Raw genomic sequence first — 20,492 nt, 5'->3', positions numbered from 1 at the left:
TTTTGCATTTTATTCAGCTGTTAATTTTTCCGTGTAAGAATATAGCCGACGGCTTTTGACTACCATCCGGAGCTTTTAGGAAGCCACCATGAATTGACTCCTATGGTCAAATGAGTTTAACCAGATTTGATGAGCCTGATATACATAATTTTTTTTAATGCACAGAGTACTACATTTGCCATCTCAAGCCTTTCTAGGAGACATTTGAGGCAAATGCATCTCAGTAATCAATGATTTAGGTTTCAGAAAATATACAGATATATATATATACTAGCTGTACCCTGCGTGCGTTGCAAAGCTTTCAGTTTGAATTTAAATTTTGTATTTAAGTGTGTAAATGAGATTTGTGATTATGATTTGAATAGAGAATTTTATTTAATGGTGAAAAAACCAGTGATAGTCTCAACAGTTAATTCTCTAGGATATCGTTAGTGCATTTTCAAACAGACATGTATGGTGATGCACACCGACCATGAAACATATTTTGGATGATGATCTGAAATAATTCTGGATCAATGGCGTCATGAATATTTCTGCTGATATGAGCTGACCAATTTGTCCTGGTGTGAGTTNTAAGACTATGATGTATAGAGCTATAAGATAGAAAATATCACTGTTGTTATCTTCAAGATATTTGAAAACTGATTCGGGTACAGCAAAATTTAAAACAATGGCTAAATTTTAACCAATCAGAAAATTCCATTTCGATTTTCGCTGATACCGCTGGAACGGTTTGTGGCAGAATGTTCTATTGTGAATCTAAACCATTCTCGAATCCTTCTGAAGGTACACAGAAAATTTCATTTAAATCAGTCCAGCCGTTTAGGAGGAGTTCAGTGACATACACACGAACAGACGAAATATATATATAAAGATATATTTTTCTTAATTTTTTGTCACCATTATTCATCTATAATTGTTGAGACTAATGGAAAATGGAATAATGATAAATGGAGAATTTCTGTTTTATCGCTACGCAATAATAAGCAATACCAAAATGCTTACCTTAAGTTTGTGTGAAAAAATTCCTTGCAGATGTAAACTGTGAAATTTGAAATTTCTTGCACTAGTTTCGTAACTGTAATAAATAAATAATTACCGTAAGGAATTTGAAAAAATGAAGTATGATTATTTCCTCACGCAACTTATTATGCTTTTTTTTGGTCGGTAATTTTTAGAAAACCTGTAATTCATAAGCTTATATTAAATTAAAATTATGAATTAAATAACATGTGTCACTTTTCAATAAAAAACTTTATAAGTTAAAAATGCTTCAGTTTAAAATCAACCTTTCTGAATTTGAAGCTCATGAATGGAGATTAATCAACCAGCCTATTCAACCGCCTTTTATTAAATAAAATCTTATAAAAACATTTAGTTTTAAAATGGGCAAAATACTTTATTGCAAAAATTTTCAAACCTAATTTCATTGTAAAAAGAGACTGTATAAATTTTAAATTTTTGTAAAGAAATGAAGATACGAAAAACTATGAAGGGAAAACAAGTGTGAGTTAGTTTTCATGTTTTAGCGTGTAAGAGCAAAATAGGTTAATTACTATTCGTTTTTTCATCACTTGCTTCATTTAAAATTGAATTCAGTTTAATATGAAATTTAAATGTACTTCTTAAAATTTTTATATCTCACGAATTTGAAAATAAAAAAAATATGCTCAGTAAATATTCCTTCATTTTATTTATGCGAATCAGTATTATCTTAAAGTACATCACATTAAACATTTTAGTTACTTTTTGAAATATACCTGAAAGTTATTCCTCTAAATCAATATTTAAAAGCACCAAATATATTTGAACTGATTAATTAGTTTAGAAAAAAATTTCCGGATATTTTTTTTCAAAAAAAAAATTCCCGGCAAAGTTCAAGCTTTTTATAATATCTTTTTTTATTATAAAAGTAATTTTCTTCTCAAGTTAAACATTTACAATAAAATTTACTAGAAAAATATTAACTAAATGAATCATTTTCAATTTACTTAAGGCGTTTTTAAACCTACTTCATTACCTACTTTATACCCGGAATGTTTTCATTTCTAGCAAATAACAATTATAACAGCTTAGATAAAAGGGAAAAAAAGGGATTTAAAAAATCAGTTAAATGAAATAAAAAAAGTAGAAATAAAATAATCCTTCACTTAAAATGAATAACTATGTACATCAAAATCTCTTATCGCATAAAACTCTCTTTTGCATGCTTTTTCTAAATCAGTGACTAAATTTTATATATTTTAACTACTAAAATATGCAGGATGCTCTGTAATCATTGTTCTCAATTTATATTCCAACAATACTTTTAAAATATTTGTTAAAAAGGATGCACATCATTTAAAAACCACTTTTGAAATATGACGAATCTCTAGGGAGGATGGTGAGGGGGGAGGCTAAAACCAGTTTAGTTTCCAAAAAAAAAATTTCGAGTAATCACCACTAAAATATTTTCTGTTTTATGTGTCAAAAACATAAAAGGGGTTTAAATTTATTTGCAACTAAATCTTTTTATCTATCAAGTTATCAGGTTATAAGATCATTTTTTTTCCTTGTATAAATATTAATTTGCGACATTTTTATTTTAATGCTTAACAAGTGTTCTAAAAATTTTATATTAAGGGATTTTATTACGATACGCAATATACAGGGTGTCCCAAAAGGTCGTTTACAAACTTAACATGCTGGTCTGTCATATCATGATGAACAAGATTTACATAGGAACTTGCGTCCGAAAATTAAAACTGAGACCGCTAGAGGGCGATAAGTGCAGGTTTGGATGAGAAGAAAAAAAATGATATCGATAGCGGTGTTAATATGATTTTTATTATAAAACATCACAGCAAATGCTCAAAATTCCTTCCATTCGCCACAATGCACGTTTCACAGCGTCGGCGCATGGATTCACGAACCTGTTCAAATTGGGCAGGAGTGTCACGGACACGTGCTGCCGCTTCCGCGATCCTGGCGATAAGATCCATGTCCGATGTTACAGGTGTGGACTTCATGTGTCCCCACAGGTAGAAATCCAGGGGAGTCAGGTCGGGAGATCACGGCGGCCATGGGACTGGTCCGCCTCTACCGATCCAGCGATTAGGATAAATCCTATCGAGGTATTCTCGAACAGCGTAGGTAAAGTGGGCAGGCGCTCCATCATGCTGAAAAATGATGTTTCGGCGTGTAGCTGCTGGAACGTCACCCATCAAATCCGGCGAAACTCTTTTTAAAAAAATGCTAAAGGTATTTCCGTCAAGGCGTTCAGTGCATGTCGGCCATTTCTGCGTTACTAAACTCATTCATCCTTCTCCTTCAACGTCCACGCCTGAAATGATTGCTTTTCCCACTCTCCCGTTTTCGTGCAATTATCGCCCTCTAGCGGTCGCAGTTTTAATTTTCGGACGCAAGTTCCTAAGTAAATCTTGTTCATCATGATATGACAGACCAGCATGTTAAGTTTGTAAAAGACCTTTTGGGACACCCTGTATAACGTTTTTGGAATGGATTCAATTAAATATCTATTTTTTACATATATTTTAAATATGCCATCATCATTCAAGTGCACTTATTACGAAATTTTTAGAATATTTCTGATTATTTATGAGTTCATTCACATTAGTTTGAAATATATTACAATTAAATATTTCAAACTCAGAAAGAAAAAAGCAATTAAATAAATTTCCCAAATTAAACAGAAATCTATCAGTCCACATATAACGATAACTATTTAAAAAACTAGGGACTGTCAATCACTCAGATATGCACATTTTATTACCTACACAGTCAGTTAATCAGGGACAGAAAGCTCATAATAGAGACATAAGTATAAAAAAATAACTTTTCATTACAACTTCTAAGCAATTTAAATAACATTTTGCAACACCTTTTAAAATTTCTGATTTGTCTAAACGTAATTCCAAAAACAGTTCTTTCTAGTTATCAGTCTTCTGTACGCAAAAGAAAGAAAGACCTTGAGTCAGTTTGTCAGATGTGACAATGTTGACTGAAATGAACAGCAACTGCTCAGTTAATTCAAAACCGAAATTATTTAAACAAATTTTAAAAAAAAGACAGACGATTGAACTATTCAAATCTGATACTTTCTTTTGATGTGCAAGATAAGCAGAAGTTCTCTGAAATTCTAAGATTCCGAAATCCAATGAAGGAGCGTGTGAATTAAACAGAGAAATTGAAACATGTTCTGGAAGCCTTTTCCATTTAAATGTCAAGATTAGAACTATGATGTGTTTAAAAGATAGAATTAAAAACTTAAAAAATTAAGAGCAAATTAAAGATAGGATGATTGAAATTACTGAAATTAATTTTGGGAGCTCTAAGCAAAATTCACTTTTTTACTTTTAAAAATGCAGTTTCTTATTTTTTTTAAAGTTTAATTTATGCGTCGCTTTACAATAATTTCTTCAAATCAATACTGTATACTATCTAAACTTAGCTGAGAACATATTGTGAGTCAGAAAGCTTCAACACAAATTTTTAATTTTTAAAATCAAGTGCAATATTTTAATGCAATGTTTTAATGCTAACTTAGAACTATAGCGTGTTTAAAAGGTGAAGTTTAATGTTCTTTTATAGTTTAGGATACGGTAATCGACGTTACAACATTACGTTTAATAAGCACTTTTTACAAGCTTTAAATAATGAGCTATATTATGTAGTAACTGTTTATTAATAACAAAAAAAAGTATTGGATTATGCATAAGTATAGTTGAAAAAGGAGTTTTTAGATAATATTTCTTAAGTCAGAAAAGTCACGACATGAAAGCCTGAAAAAAATAAAATGTTACTTAAAATAATCTCACATTTTCCCTATACAGTATGAAGTAAAAAATATATTTCTACTTTGAAAATGAAACTCGATAGTCAAATCATACAAAATTGAAATGATAAAGCAATATTCGTTTCTTCTTTTTCAGAATTCAACAGAAGTATTATTCATCTCATTATCTAAGTCCTAGATTCAAATTGCTTTTCCTTATTCATGATATGCTTGATTTATTTTGAATTTAAAGTGAAGATTTATTAGAGAATATTTTTTTATCAGCGAAATAACCTTTCTATAATAACAATTGACGAACATTTTCTTTTCAATAATCTTCACATTTCTTTTCCAAAAAATAATTGAAATCTAGAATTGTATTCCATTAAAAAAGAACGAAATTATTTCAATTTTTTTTCGGAAAAAAAGTAATTTTGCTAGTAAAGAAACTTTACTTGTATTAATCTCAAGCATGCATGATTTTTTATGCCTCAAGAACAAAGGTAATTTTTACTTGAATTAGAATAGCCATTTTATCATTTTTTCTTCATTTTAATGAAACACGTAAGCATGTTTATAAAATAGATTTTTCTTTCATCTGATTTAAGAATTTTATGTGAATATTGAAAATAAAATTTAAAAAAAAACTGCCTCCGTAATTATAATTATTCAATGCACTTATTAAAGCATATTTTTTAACAATAAAAATATTTAACCAGCAATAAAGTTATAATAAAAAACTAAAATTTTAAATTTAAATCAGAAATAATAAGTTTAAGAACGTTTCTACAATAAAATAAGTTTAAAATAAAAAAGGTTAGAACTTTAGAAGCATTTACTGCTATTTCGCGTGAAGACAGTACATTTCTTTTTTATTTGAAAATAAATAGTTGCCAATTCTTTTTATCTGCAGTTGCACAAAATTTTAAATTAAAACACTAAAAGCCTTAATGAAAATACATGCATTTCGCATTAAAATAAATATTACTTCTGTTTAAAATAGCTAATAATGTTATTTCTTACTTATCAGCAGAAAACTGTTATTTGAAGGTCATGGGGTCATATTGCTAAATGACTTGAAAAAAAAAACATCAGAAGCTTCACAATAAATTTCAAGAAAATTGGCGTAGCAACTTTTTATTTTTCTATTACTAATGCTTTGAGGGCTAAAATAGAATTTCATAAAAATGATTAAAGAAATTTCATTTTTGACTTTTTTTGCAATATGAAGTTTATTGTGCAAAAAGGCCAAATATATTTTTTTCTTACGTTGATTTCTCTATTGCACAGCAGTATAATGATAAGCCACGTTCTTGAATTGATACGGAGATTGCTCTTTTTATGAAAATAGCATTTTTACTTCAGGCAATATGCTACTTCTGTTTATTGCTTTGTTATTGAAAGAAATTCAAAAAGCACCTTTCGGAAAAAAAATTGTGGTTTAAATTAAAGTTAAAATGTAATCGTTGAAAAAAGCTAGGTCTCATCACTATATTGCCCATAGCTCTTAATTTTGCCACGACTCTTTCTTCCTGAGAATTATTTATTTAACCAACCTACAGAGACGTAATCCTAAAGTTACCTAAGCAATAACTTAGCCTAAACCAAGTCAAAAGTAACCCCATGATCTTTTTTAAATTCTCGTATATGCTTACCTCATCGATCGTTTAGTTTACATCATTTTTAGCACCATTAAGTTTTGTTGCAGCAATATATTTGGCAATAATTTTTCAGAAAAATTAAAGCCATGTTTATTTTTGAGGCATTAAAGTCTACTTACCAAGAAATCCAAATTTCAATAATTTTTTGAGTTCAATTCTTATACACAATTTTCAATAATGCTAAATATTTCAACCTTTCAAATCGTAAGGAAGGAACTGAGACCGTTACAAATAATTCTACCAGATTAATGTACTTTCTCTTAATTATTTACCTAATTAGTACTTAATTGCCCATTTAACAGATAAAAGTAAAGCTTTTAATCCATCACAAATTAAACGTTAAAGATCACTTACATGCACATATGCGTAACATAGGAAATCCTCATAATTTAAGTGTTCATAATATGAAAAAATTAATATTATTTAAAAGGGACGTTTTTGCAAATTAAAATGGAGCTTGTATATTCATTTTACAATATTTAGCCATGCATGAAAGCAAAACATTTAGGTTGTGGAACACTAACCATACACACATAAAAGTGGTTACTTAATTTTCTACGCTCTTAATGTTATTTTTTGCACAGAGACATTTTTAATAATCCAAATGATAATAAATTTTATCTCCCTTATTTTTGAAACAAAAAGTTCAACTGTTAGGAAATAAGTAGTGCAGTTACAAATTATTAGAATTATCAAGAAAAAATACAATCTACTATACAATCCTCAATTTTCATTATTGCTTTTATTTTTTGTATATTTCTCTTAGAAAAAATTTATTAAAAATAAAGAAACATGTAATTTCAAATATAGAATACTAGAATAACATGAAATAAGAATAGGACGCAGTGAACAGAATTAATTTAGTTTTTTTCTTTAGATTCGAGATAAAAAAAATAGTGTGAGAAACAAAAGAACTCTATTCTTACACAACGAAAGATTCTAAAATGTATTTCGTTTTTCTCGGAAAAGTTAAGTGAAATTTCTTGTATTTATAAGACGTCGGGTGAATTTTGTATTTACGAGCTATTTTCCAAAAGGTGAATTTTTTTCTACCTCATCGGAACTTCACAAATTGTTGAATAATTCCCAAAGAAATGAAAAAGAAAAATTTAAATATACATATACCACGAAATGATAAAATACCTTAGATAATACTTTTTTTTAAAAAAATCTAAAATAGTTTTGCAAAAAGTTCTAGAACATACATTTACTTTTCATGTTTATACAATTTTTTTTACGTATTAATTACAAAATTTTGGTTGTATACAATTTAAACAAACATAAAAATACTATTTGTATTACGAAATCTAATCTGACAATGTACTGATTAGTATTTGGCACTAAAGTATATATCAGATAAACATCTGTGCATAATACCTAAAAAGTAAACAGATATTTACCTTACCATATTGAAAAACACGTTTATAACTTTTTTTAAAATATGCAATTACTAAATAAACTACTTCTAATATATTCAATGATTACGTATGCAATAAGAAAGTAATTTTCAATAATTATAAAATAGCATATTAATTTTACTTGATCTTCAGACTTTATTTTCTTAGACGTGACTAATGGATTATTCAAGGCATTTAGGCATGAGGCAATTTTCTGAATTCTGTTGATTTCCCATAGTTTAACATTAGGTGTCGCCAATAACAAAATAAAAGCATCAATAAAATCTGTTCATTTTTAAGTTAATTTAAAATTTCTTTAACACTGTATGGAGATAAATGTGTTTCGATATTTATTTATTTGATTTATTGAAATTACATACATTTGCTGACTTGTGTGCTCAATATAGGCTTATAAGTCATTGTCAAGTAGAAAATACAGATAGAACAATTCAGAGAAAGACATCACAAAGAATACATCCAGGGTAACGGCGAGATTCGAACCCGCTACCTCCACGCTTAACAGAGCGTTTGGACCGGGGATACCGCTCAGCCAGGGAGGCCCCTGTGTTTCGATATTCTTAGTTATATAAAATATATATTCAGAAATCCTATTCATTTACACAAAACATTCAACAGCGGTAGCGGATTCAACTACAAACGAACTATTCAATGATCACCTGCAAACAGTCAAACTGGCGAGCATTATTATTTATTTATTTAGTGGTAAAACATGCATTTTTCAGGCCTGTATGATCAATTAAGCCTTATAAGCCTTTGTCAAGTAGAAGGATGGACAGCACAATACATAAAAAGCACGAAAATGCAGCCATGATAATAGTGGGAATCGAACCAGCGACCACCACGCTTCGTGCAGTGTTTCATGGGAGAAACCTCTCGGCCAGAGAGACCTCCATGATTATTTATTATATTGATAAACATGTTGTTGTTGTTAATTTACGTCGCACTAGAGCTGCACAATGGGCTATTGGCGACGGTCTTATTGATAAACATACATATGGGCTTTTGTGTGCTCACTTATGTAAATAAGGTTTATAAGGCTTTGTCACGTAGAAGTAGATTTTGCACAATTCAGAAAAAGACAGCGCGAAGATACATCCAGGGTTATAGTAGGATTCGAATCTGCTTTCTTCAAGCTGCAGAGCATTTGGTGGGCTGTACCGCTGGACCAAAGTAGTCCCACTAGTTAGTTTGGTGGGCTATACCGCTCGACCAAAATAGTCCCACTAGCTAGTTTGGTGGGCTATACCGCTCGACCAAAGTAGTCCCACTAGTTAGTTTGTTGGGCTATACCGCTCGACCAAAATAGTCCCACTAGCTAGTTTGGTGGGCTATACCGCTCGACCAAAGTAGTCCCACTGGTTAGTTTGGTGGGCTATACCGCTCGACCAAAGTAGTCCCACTAGCTAGTTTGGTGGGCTATACCGCTCGACCAAAGTAGTACCACTAGCTAGTTTGGTGGGCTATACCGCTCGACCAAAGTAGTCCCACTAGTTAGTTTGGTGGGCTACCGCTCGACCAAAGTAGTCCCACTAGTTAGTTTTAAATGATTTCGACTTTTGAATTGTGTATGTAATTATTCCTGCAAATGGTAACGATTTTAAACAATTTGACTAACTTAGGCTGTATTCAAGCAAACAATGCAACTTGTATACGTTATTCTTTTTCCCTGACCTAGGGGCTTATACTCCTTTTTCATTCTTTTTTTTCGATTTTTTTTGAACAGAGCAGGCGTAATCGTATTTTTTAAGGAAGATGAACTACTCATATATTATTTTGAAAACGCACATTCATAAAATAAAATTATAATTACTATTACTATTTACGTTTCGTTACATGGATATAAGTTTAGAGACTTGTGTTTAATACAAAGAACAGAGATAAGTGATTTTACTCGATAATGTTTGTATTTCTGCATTTCCTTAGTTGCTACTTTATAAGGATATTGTTACCCACTTGCTTAGCGACAAAAGAGGAGAAATGGTCACAGGTTCGTAAAATAACTTAAATGGAAACAATCAAATGCTAGTCAGACGCTTATTTTAATTCGATGCATCTATGACATGAAATATTATTTGTGACTTGAAAATATGCGCAGAGTTATTTCAATACGAGACTTTATTCTTTAGAGCAACCGAGCTATACATATTTCGTCCTTAAAGCTTCAGGTTGTATGTTTGTTCAGAGTAAATTTAATTTTCTTAATTTTAGAATATACAATAATTGCAACATATCCAATAAATCTGAATAAACTGAAAAGAAGGGGAAAAAACTAATGGTAATGATATCTAAGTCATTAGTTTTCAAACTACAGAGTAAAAATATAAGACTTAATTGTTTAATTATGAACCTTATTATGAACTTCGCTGTGTTATTTTATAATCGCTAATGGTTTATGTCTTCTAAAAGGGAAAAATAAAACGTGAACTCTTTATATTACTGTATAAATTTGTTATAAACGAATTATCGCTACATACATAATTTAATTCAAATGTGCTGATACTGAGTTAAATTACGTTTATTTTATTGCATCTGTAGCACTCACTGTAAAAAAATGTTTTTGTTCTTCGCATCACTCATAGATTCTTCAAACGATTATAAACTTCAAACCTTAACGAATAGTTAGCAACTCGAATATTTATCTTTAAGACTCATCCACTCATTCGACATACGAGTAAATTATAAGCGTTGTACAGGAAAGAGCATCAAAAATGTACGTCAGTCATCATCATCATCAACAAGCTGTAATCATAAGTCAACGCCCTAAAGTTCCTGAAGAACATAAGCATTCAGTAAATACACAAAAGAGGCATTTTTTTTTCTAGCGTAGATAAAAATGATTAGAAAGCAGTGAAAATATCTGGTTAATGAGTGAATTTTATGCATCGCCGGCCATGATTTGTAGATTTCGCTGAAATGCAGTACTTCGATGCCGTAAAAGTCTTCTTTTAGATTAATTCCTTCAAGCATATGTAAGGCTAATGTCCAAAGTTAACAGAACGACTTCGAAATTCTAGTAAAATTAACGAAAATGCGAGGGCAAATCAGAAGAAGACAGTATAGAAATACAGTCAAGGTTACTGTGAGATTTGAACCTGTTACCTAATTTCTTATAAGAGTTTGGTAGAAGGACACTACTGTGAGATTTGAACCTGTTACCTAATTTCTTATAAGAGTTTGGTAGAAGGACACTACTTCTCAATTATGAAGGAGTCATTATACTGAGTCAGATTGGCAAGGTTCTGGCCACTAATTTAACTTCATGATATTAATAATGAGAAGGGAATTTCAAAAGAATGCAGATAGTGCGCATGAGCAACATTATGTGAAATTTCATATTAATATATGATTTTTGGTTCAAATATTATAGGATTTTTGGTCGTGTGTTCCAAAATTCTTCTGTTACTCCATTATTTTAAACCATGTTTTGCCTAGTATAGGGTGTTAGTCTTTGAAGGAAGTTGGAAGTTGAACTAGAGACAGCATTTGTTTCTTTCTTCTTTCATTAATATAGATGTTATCAGAAATATGTGCACTAATAACTTAGAAACCTTTGCAATATGAATGAAGAAAAATAAAAAAAAATATAGAAGGTTATACCAAAGGTAGCTTCATGTGATACATACTCTACACTCTGAAATTTCAGTGGAAAAGTAAAACCCCGACTACGGAATGACCACCAAACTAATTTAAATCCTGGAAAAGTCTGTTTCCTTGATCTAAAGGCCTGTTTAAAACAATTTCTCTTTTAAACAATAACATCCTCATGTATATGAATGAGATCAATGGCACATCTGGTAATTAAGGTTGATACTAGAAAATAATTGTTAGTCGCTGCCGGTGATCATCCTGCTCAAATAACGGGAACTACGTTTACGTACGATATATTTTTTGCGCAAATTACTTTTTATATTAACTTTTTGATTTGATTAAGATTCTGAATCAAGAGAACTGCGCTAGACGTGCTCCATCAGATTGGATTCGCAGCTGTAACAGGACTGCACTGAATTATATTTCTATCTCCACAAATAAGTGTTTATATCATCATTCATTAGTAACAAAAAAGGGTTGAGGTGAATTGGGAACAATCATCAGCCTACTCCTATGTCGAATACTATGACATAATTTTTTTTAAATCTACAAACAAGCTATCCGATATCTTAAAGCATACAATTTTATTTGAGATATCAAAATGTGCCTTGATTTGTTTATGTAAAAAACAAAGCAATTTTAAATCTTAAAAAATGCACTCCATTAAAGAAAGAAAGCGATATATAAAGACATAAGCATGAATAAAAATAGAACAATTAAGAAAAAACTCAAACATCCTACCTCAGTAGTATTTAGCAGAATGAATAATATTCACCCAGTTTAAAAAGTAAATACACTAATTTAATTATAACTGAATATTTAATGAGATTCAAATCTGAACTCATCATATCAGTCCTCTTAAGTTAAAGGGATGAATCTATCCAATCAGGAGTTGTGTATTTTTACCATTATATTTTTTTCTATTTTTGCTTATAGCTAGGCACTTGAAACTAAGCCGTATGGATCGTATTCATAGTATAAATCACCACACTTTAAATAGAGTGTGATAAGTAAAAAGTTTATCTCATATCAGATTAGGTTCCCACTTATATAAATGCCCTATCATCACTAAGTGACGTTCAGTCGGTAATCATCTTTTTTATGACGGTCTATACACTTCTTTTTTTTTTTCTCATAACAGCACTGAACTACTAGTTCATCCCCTCAGAGGATACCGAAACTGTTGCGCATTTAACCTTACCAGTGACCTGTGAAGTCACGGAGGTGAGCACAATTACTCATGCCACACTACCAAAGATATCTGTCATAGAGTGAGCCACATTTACACAACACACTACAAAGAACAGCACACAGAAAGAAAGAAACATCCATTTTCTGAGCAGGTATCGAACTCGCAATTAAAGGCTTCACAGTCTGGCACTCTAACTGCTTGCCTACCTGGTCGACACGCTTCGGTAGAAAAGAAAATTTTCTCCTTCTGCCCAACCCCAGTAAAGGATGGGAGGAGAGGAGGGTGGAAACCAGTTTCAAGAATTTCTGTTGTATGCCCCAGTTGCAAAGGCTTGTTTATACGGTCCAATTTCTTGAATCCGAGAAATTGGACGGATTTCTTTGGATGATTCGTCGACACTATGCAAGTTCTTGAATGTCGCTGATTCGTTGAAAGAAAAACTTGCGCATGCGCATTGTTGATATCCAACATTATAAAATAATACTTACTTAAGTTAAAAATTACTAAATAAATTCAAATAAAATCATGATAACACAAATAAACCGCAACATATCAATTTATTTGGACTAAAACATATGAAAACAGACAACAAAATGACATAATTTGCTGCCTGCTTGTTGACGTCACTAAACCTAAGACGCTGATTGGTTAAGGGAGAAAGTAGAACATGCTCTACTATCGTCCAAGAAGTTGGACCAAGTTCTTAGATTGCTGTTTACACGATCCAAGCTCAAAGCAAAACAAGTTTCCATCAATATCAATCAATCTCTGTCCAAGAAATTGGATCGTCTAAATAGGCCTTAAGCTGTTGCCTTTTTCTTGAATACGCTGCGACCACCCCAAACGTGGGAGAAATGGTTTACATTATGCCTACGGAAACTAGCCTTTTATTTCCATGTGTGTTTTTGGATCTAGTTGTCAGAAAAAAGGAAGAAAAATAAACATATCAGATAGATTTTAGAATTTTCCATCATTTCTTCTTCTTGAAATATCATCCACTGTTTCAAAACGTATCAAATGTTTTCTAAAATGTATGAAGAAATATTTGCCTCAGAGCAGTGTCTTTATTGCTCCCATTTCCACTGTGTAATAAGAGTTTATATACAACTCTGTATTTTTCGCAATATGAAAAATATTCATTCGATAACTGATCGGGAACCATTCAGATGGTATAAAAATAAATAACATATTTTAATTTCAGGTTTGCAAAATCTATATAAAGCGTTTTGTACTATGTCAGGATTTCATATTACCACTTGGCGCAATTATTTTCTTATATACTCCATTCCATCTATAACACAAGCAATAATAAATTGCAATGTTGTACAAAATCTGTTGTTATGAAACATTCATTATAACAAGCAACCCTCAATACTCCAAAGAATAAATGTTTCATTAGGAGCGATCGTAAATCGATCTGCAAGAATCCTAACTTCCATCCAAACAATGGCCCACGAATCATTATCAGCAAGCTTTCTTAATCAATACTATTGACTCAAATAGAATCCATGTAAGAAGCAAAATCTCAATGACAGAATGACAATGTCTAGGGACGCAGTTAAGTAAAAATAATAGAAATGGAATGGTAAATTGATAAAACCCAAGAAATAAATGACTTAAGAATGGAGACGCGAAAACGGCGTTTATAAAACCCATTAAGAAGTTAAAATGGGTAACTTGCTTCATTTTTGGATTTAGTGCAAAAGATATTATTAATTATAATAAAGAATCACCCTTTGTCATACAGCAGATGGAGTTCTAAAGAAACATTCCACAAATGAAAAAAATAGTTCTTTACAAACACGAAAGGGTAGTCTTTTAAATACTTTCGGAAATGTATCCATTGCTGTTTCTAAAAAAATGGTATATAGGAAAATTCTTCATTGTTATCTGTTTTCTATTTCCGAACAAAGAACTTTTACGCTAGATTTAAATGAAAAACAATTCGTTTTGTCCCCAACAATGGAGATAAAGTGTGTGTTTGCTGATCCATTGGGAGAAAATAAGCACTGTTCTGGAGCTAATTAACCGTGAATGATAACGAAGAAACATTAGAAGGAAAAAGTGAACTCTACACTATTTGCTTTTAAATTACTTCTTTAGAAACAATTTCGCGCGGAGGCAGTGCGGGAAAGTAAAAAACGAAATCATTCATTCGCTTATTTTTGGTTTGGTTTTCGTCGAGTGTTTTAAGCGATTCAGTTTGAGGAATGGGATGCTTTTTAGAGTAATTTATAGTTTTCCGTTAAAGTGGTTTTATAACAAATAACGCTTAGGTTAACTTTAGAGAGGTTGTTTAATTATAGGAGTTAAATCTATCCGTGATATTTCAACGATAAAAATGTATATTTTTGGAAGTTATTTATATTTCATTTATGAATCCATGCATCCCTTTTGAAAATGGCTTTTAGGAAAATTACAATTTGGTCTAAAACAATTTTAAACTCATTTTATGAAAATTAAATAATTATGTTAGAAAAATGTATGGCTATGTACATAGGATGTCCTATAATATCCACACTTAGAACCCACACTTTATCCACACACAGAAACCTCCTGAAATAAACTCAATGATACCTAAAAATTAAATCATTGGAAATTACTATTTAGCAGAGAAAATCTGAAACGCTACCAAATTCTGACGAAACTCTACTTTGGATATGAAATTGAAACTAACAAAGTCGTCTTGATTGCCAGAGGAAGGAGGCTCTCAATCATTGATAATTTCAGCAACTTTACCCAAGCAATTAAACTGGATTCAATTCATGTAATGACGCTTTAATCACTTGTGACGCATTAAAGGCAGAGAACGTTTTTGTTTCTTTCATGCGTAAATAATGATTTGAAATTTCTATTGTGTATACTTTTTGTCATTCTTTTTGACAAGGATTTTAAAATACATATATTGAAGGTAGTCATTATAGATAACCCTTGAAACTTCTTTAATTTGAATTAATTAAAATTGTTATGCCAATTGGTTTTAATGAATGGTTGATTCAAAATTAACCAAGTTTTACATAACCGTTAGACAAATTGATATTTTTTTACTACAATCGATTAGTCTGTTTTTTGATTGAAGATAATATTAGTTAGTGCTGCTATATATTGATACTGTCAATAGAGTTTAGAGTGTAAACTTGCATATAAACTAGCTAAGTTTATGTGCAAACCAACTCTTTTGACACTTACAAATGAGACAGAATGCGTGTTTTCTAATCAAATGGGAGAAAATAAACAGTCTTAAGAGCCACGAATGATAACGAAGAAACATCAGACAGAAAAGTAAACTTTACGCTATTTGCATTTAAATTAGTTCATTTGAATCAATATTTTCCGGAGCATTTTGAGGCATAGGGTATTTTGTGAATAGTTGATGATTTTTCAAAACTGAAACTTTGGCTAACTTTAGACAGTTCTATACGATTATAGAAATAAAGATTAAATCTGTGTACTATATTTTAATCATAAAAGCATACAACTTGGAAACTATTCATATCTTCATTTTGAAATCGTGTATCCTAATATGAAATTTTTTTTTTTAGAAAAATATGGTTTTTCTAGTTTTTTTAATTGCATTCTAAGAAAAAAATAATATGTATTTAAAAATATCGAGGGAACATGGAAAATAATAACGATTAGTGAAACGAGAAGAAAAATAAAATTATTAAAATAAAAAAATTTAAAAATATTTTTAAAAAATAAAGAAAATAAAAACTTTATATTAAAGAACTGGAAGTCAAAAAAATAAAGAGATATAATCTTTTCACCAGCTCATACGATTATATCCTTAAAAAGGAATGTTCTTTTATATTTTGCTAATATATCCAAAGCAAAATTTATCAATTCAATAGTGTGAGGAACACTAAAAAAAATAAACAAAATAGAACACGTTAAGTACAAAATATATCACTCAAGAAACAGAAAATAAAATTCTGAAAAAAAAAAAAAAAAAAAAAAAAAAAAAAAAAAAAAAAACAGAAAATGAAACCAATAAAGCGAGTAGCGGATTCGAATGAACTAACTTGTACCTCAATCTTTCAAGACTGATTTGAAATATTTTCGTCATGAGATTGCTGGATTACAAAAAGTGAAAACAGAAGCGGAAATGGTGTTAAAAGCGTAAATAGAGAGTTTTGTTTTATGGCGTGTTAGTGCAGTACTGAAGCGCGTTTGATTTGTTAGTTATCGAGGTTTTGCCTGAAAATGGATAATTGTAATATAGACTAAAAAATAAAAAAATAAAAGAGAGATTAAAGAAGAAAATTAAGAAAATATTAACAAGTTTTATTTGCTGTGCAAAAACTGCAAGCACACAAAACCCATAGAATAGGTTAAAAATACAACGAAAACATACAAAAAATATATATTTTCAAAAGAGAAGAAGAAAAGATTATTAAATAAAATAGCTCTTAAATTATTTAAAAAATTAAAGAAAAATTAAAAAGCTGGAAAACAAATTAAATAAAAGATATAATCTCCTCATCAGCTTACACGATTATATCAGCAATAAAGAGTGCTCTCTAATATTGAAACATTATAGGCAAAGCAAAATACAACACTATAATAGTGCGAGAAGCACCAAAGAGTTTGAAACGAAAATGGGACATAATTAGCAAAAAAAATATATAATAAATCATATCAAGCAAAAAAGTACAAAAATGAAAATTCAAGAAAAATACAGAATTAAACTCTGAAAAGAATATGTAAAACAAATAATGAATTTAAGTGTACTTCCACTTCTCGGCATCTTCAAAAATAATTAAAATTATTTTGTAAATGACTTAAAATATTCAATAAAAATTAACTATTTACGTGGAATTCCTATGTTTCTAAAACATTTATTTAAATAAAATTTTAATTCGATGAATAGAATCAAATGAAATTGTAGTTATGATTACTTATCCAAACAAAAAATTAGACAAACTGTTCCTAAATTTGGTAAAAAAGCAATGCATATCCAACTAATGTAATTAAATTCATATAAAATCCTTGAGTTAATAAATTTATTAAAAATTTCTTTGCAAAATTTCTATTTTTGAGATGTCGTCTTGAGTCGTAATTCAGAAATAATCTATACAGTTCATGCATCTAGAACAGTCCTGAGACTCATCAAAATATTCCAATTTTGATTTGTCTCCAAACTATGCGTCTGCTTCAATAATTACTTTTTAATGTTTAGACTATGTCACAAATTAAAATGCGATGTTTGATGCTAGATGTGAATCATCAATTCATTTTGGTCCGCATATAATAAATAAATACGAGCATGAAATTCGGAAAAATACTTGTGAAATACAACAATAAAATTTTTGGAGATGAATCTGTAAGACTTTAAACATAATATTTAAATTTGAAAATGGAAGGATTTGCAATCAATCCATTAGAGTTTTATATTTTAGATAAACTGTCGTGAGTGCTTTGTCATAAATGCTTAATGTTAAGATGTTTCGCGTAATTCAAAGCTAGAAGCACCATATCCCTCGATATTCGAATTTTAAAATAATGGCATTTTGCTTGCTTTGTTCGATTGGCCTCATACTTCAAAGCTAATAAATGTAACGCAAGTACTATATGACAAATACTTGCTTGGAGTTTTGAAATTTTCTAGATTTCATACTAGAAAGACATTTATGAAAAATTAAAGCTAACATTAATAGATCAATAGAGCGCTTCCATTTCTAATGAAGGAATATAATTGAAGAAAAATTTTTGCTTGAAAAACAAATATTCAGAGAGACGCATCGTGACGTAAAAGCTATATAAACTATACAAAAAAGAAATATACCGTCAATATTTTTTAGGAATATATTCAAAAGAAACAAATTTATTTATATAAAATCTATAAGACTTGCTCAAAATTTAGTATTTGAATGCATTTCTATATCATACACGTATTAGTATTTACAGATGCATGTAAGACTTGAGGTTTCTAAAACATTTTAAAAATGCTTGTAACATTAATTAAATATTTGTTTATGATTTCTATATCTTTAAGATTCAAACAGCAAACAAAAGATATATATTGAGTAAACATTAAAATAGTCCTTTTATACTTGTTGCTCCGTGAAGACCAGGCATAATATGCATATAGATNTACAGCGACAGCTTCATTGAAGAACCGTGTGTTGTATGCTTTTAACGTAAAATTTCAAGAAACGGGACTCATTAAAATAAGGAGCTGAAATATCAAAATAATTTTACTTTTTATTAACAATATGCATTTTACAAATTAGCTTCCGTCTACTAATTGATATACACAGTTCAGTCACATTAATGTGACCACCTGTCAAAATCCAGAATAGCCACCTTTGGCAGAGAGAACCGCTACGAGACGTGCAGGAAGAGAGTCAATTAGGTTTCTGAAGGTGTTCACTGGGATGTTGAGCCATGCCGACTCCAGTGCCGTGACCAGCTGCGCTAGATTACGCGGTTGAGGATCCATGGCGAGAACAACCCGAGCGAGGTGGTTCCACAGATTCTCGATTGGGTTTAAATCCGGTGAGTTTGCTGGTCAGGGGAGTACGGTAAATTCATCCTGGTGTTCTTCAAACCACGCACATGCACTGCGAACTGTATGACACCTCGCATTGTCCTGGTGGTAGATGCCATCATTCTTAGGAAAAATCATTTGCATGTAGGGGTGGACGTGGTCCGCAAGGACAGATACGTTCTTGTACTGATCCATAGTGCCTTAAACAATTATGAGTGCTCCCAGTGAATGCCAGGAAAACATTCCCCAAACCATAACGCTCCCTCTTCCAGCCTACAGCCTTCCGGTAATTGTTGCAGGGTGTTTGCTTTCAGACGTTTCACGCCGTATACGCCAACGTCCATCAGTCCCATGGAGCTAAAATGTGATTAATCGGAAAAAGCCACCTGTTATCTCTCTATGGACGTCCAGTTGCGGTACTGGCATGCAAATTCCAGCCTTCATCACCGATGAACAGCAGTCAGTATGGGTGCATTAACCAGGCGTCTGCTGCGGAGGCCCATGCGCAGCAACGTTTGCTGAACAGTTGTTGAGGATACACTCTTGGTAGCCCTTTGGTTCATTTGTGCGGTCAGTTGCTCAACAGTTGCACGTCTATTCGTCTGAACGCATCTCCGTAGCCTTCATTCGCCTCTGCCATCTTTTTCCCTTGCTGCACCACATGTGCCACGCCGCTTGTTTTGTATAGTGCCATTTTGCCATGCACGGTATACTTTTACCACGGCAGCGCGCGAACAGTTCATAAAATCAGTCGTTTCCGAAATGCTTCCACCCTTGGTCCGAAAGCCAATAATCATGCCCTTTTGGAGGTTGGATAAATCGCTACGTTTCTGCATTGCGCCAACGACTGAAATGCTTTTCGATGCCCTAGGACATCCAATCTATACACTACACTGTAATGTGCTGCCACATGCACTCTGTGATTGGTTTTTTCACGTTGACGTCGAAAGTAGGTGATGGTCACATTAATGTGACTGGACAGTGTATATATATACATACATATAAATATGAAAATTGAGGTAAAACAAAGGAAAATTGCAAACATAGGAAATAAGGGGTGAAAAGAAAAATAACAATAAAAAATAACAAACAACTGGGGAAAATATATAAAGTAAAACAAAAAGTAGAAAAGTCCGTTGGGAAAGTAAAAGATATAATCCTTTCATCAGCCAACACGATTATATCCGCAAAAAAGAGTGCTTTCTGATATTGTATAAATATAGCCGAAGCAAAATATATCAAAACAATAGTGTAAGGAGCACTCAAAAGAAAAAAGAAAAAAAAATTATATATATATATGAGAGTATTTGAATCAATATTAAATTTCCCTAATTTGAAAACTAAGCTATAATAATATGAGACAGTGTCT

General features: G+C 31.1%; 1 protein-coding gene across 1 annotated transcript in view; it reads right to left on the bottom strand.

Moving 5' to 3' along the window:
* Positions 1 to 8,177, bottom strand: part of LOC107453431 (nephrin) — a 259,466-nt gene extending 251,289 nt beyond the window's left edge. The window contains exon 1 of the mRNA XM_071178517.1: positions 7,975 to 8,177. The gene's annotated coding sequence lies outside the window, so the exon portion shown is untranslated. The remainder of the gene's footprint in view (positions 1 to 7,974) is intronic.
* Positions 8,178 to 20,492: the final 12,315 nt, after the last annotated feature.

The sequence above is a fragment of the Parasteatoda tepidariorum genome, chromosome 3 (genome assembly GCF_043381705.1).
Source record: "Parasteatoda tepidariorum isolate YZ-2023 chromosome 3, CAS_Ptep_4.0, whole genome shotgun sequence".
NCBI classification, from domain to species: domain Eukaryota; kingdom Metazoa; phylum Arthropoda; class Arachnida; order Araneae; family Theridiidae; genus Parasteatoda; species Parasteatoda tepidariorum.
Note: the sequence above shows the minus strand (reverse complement) of the source record. Positions and strands in the feature narration are given on the sequence as shown.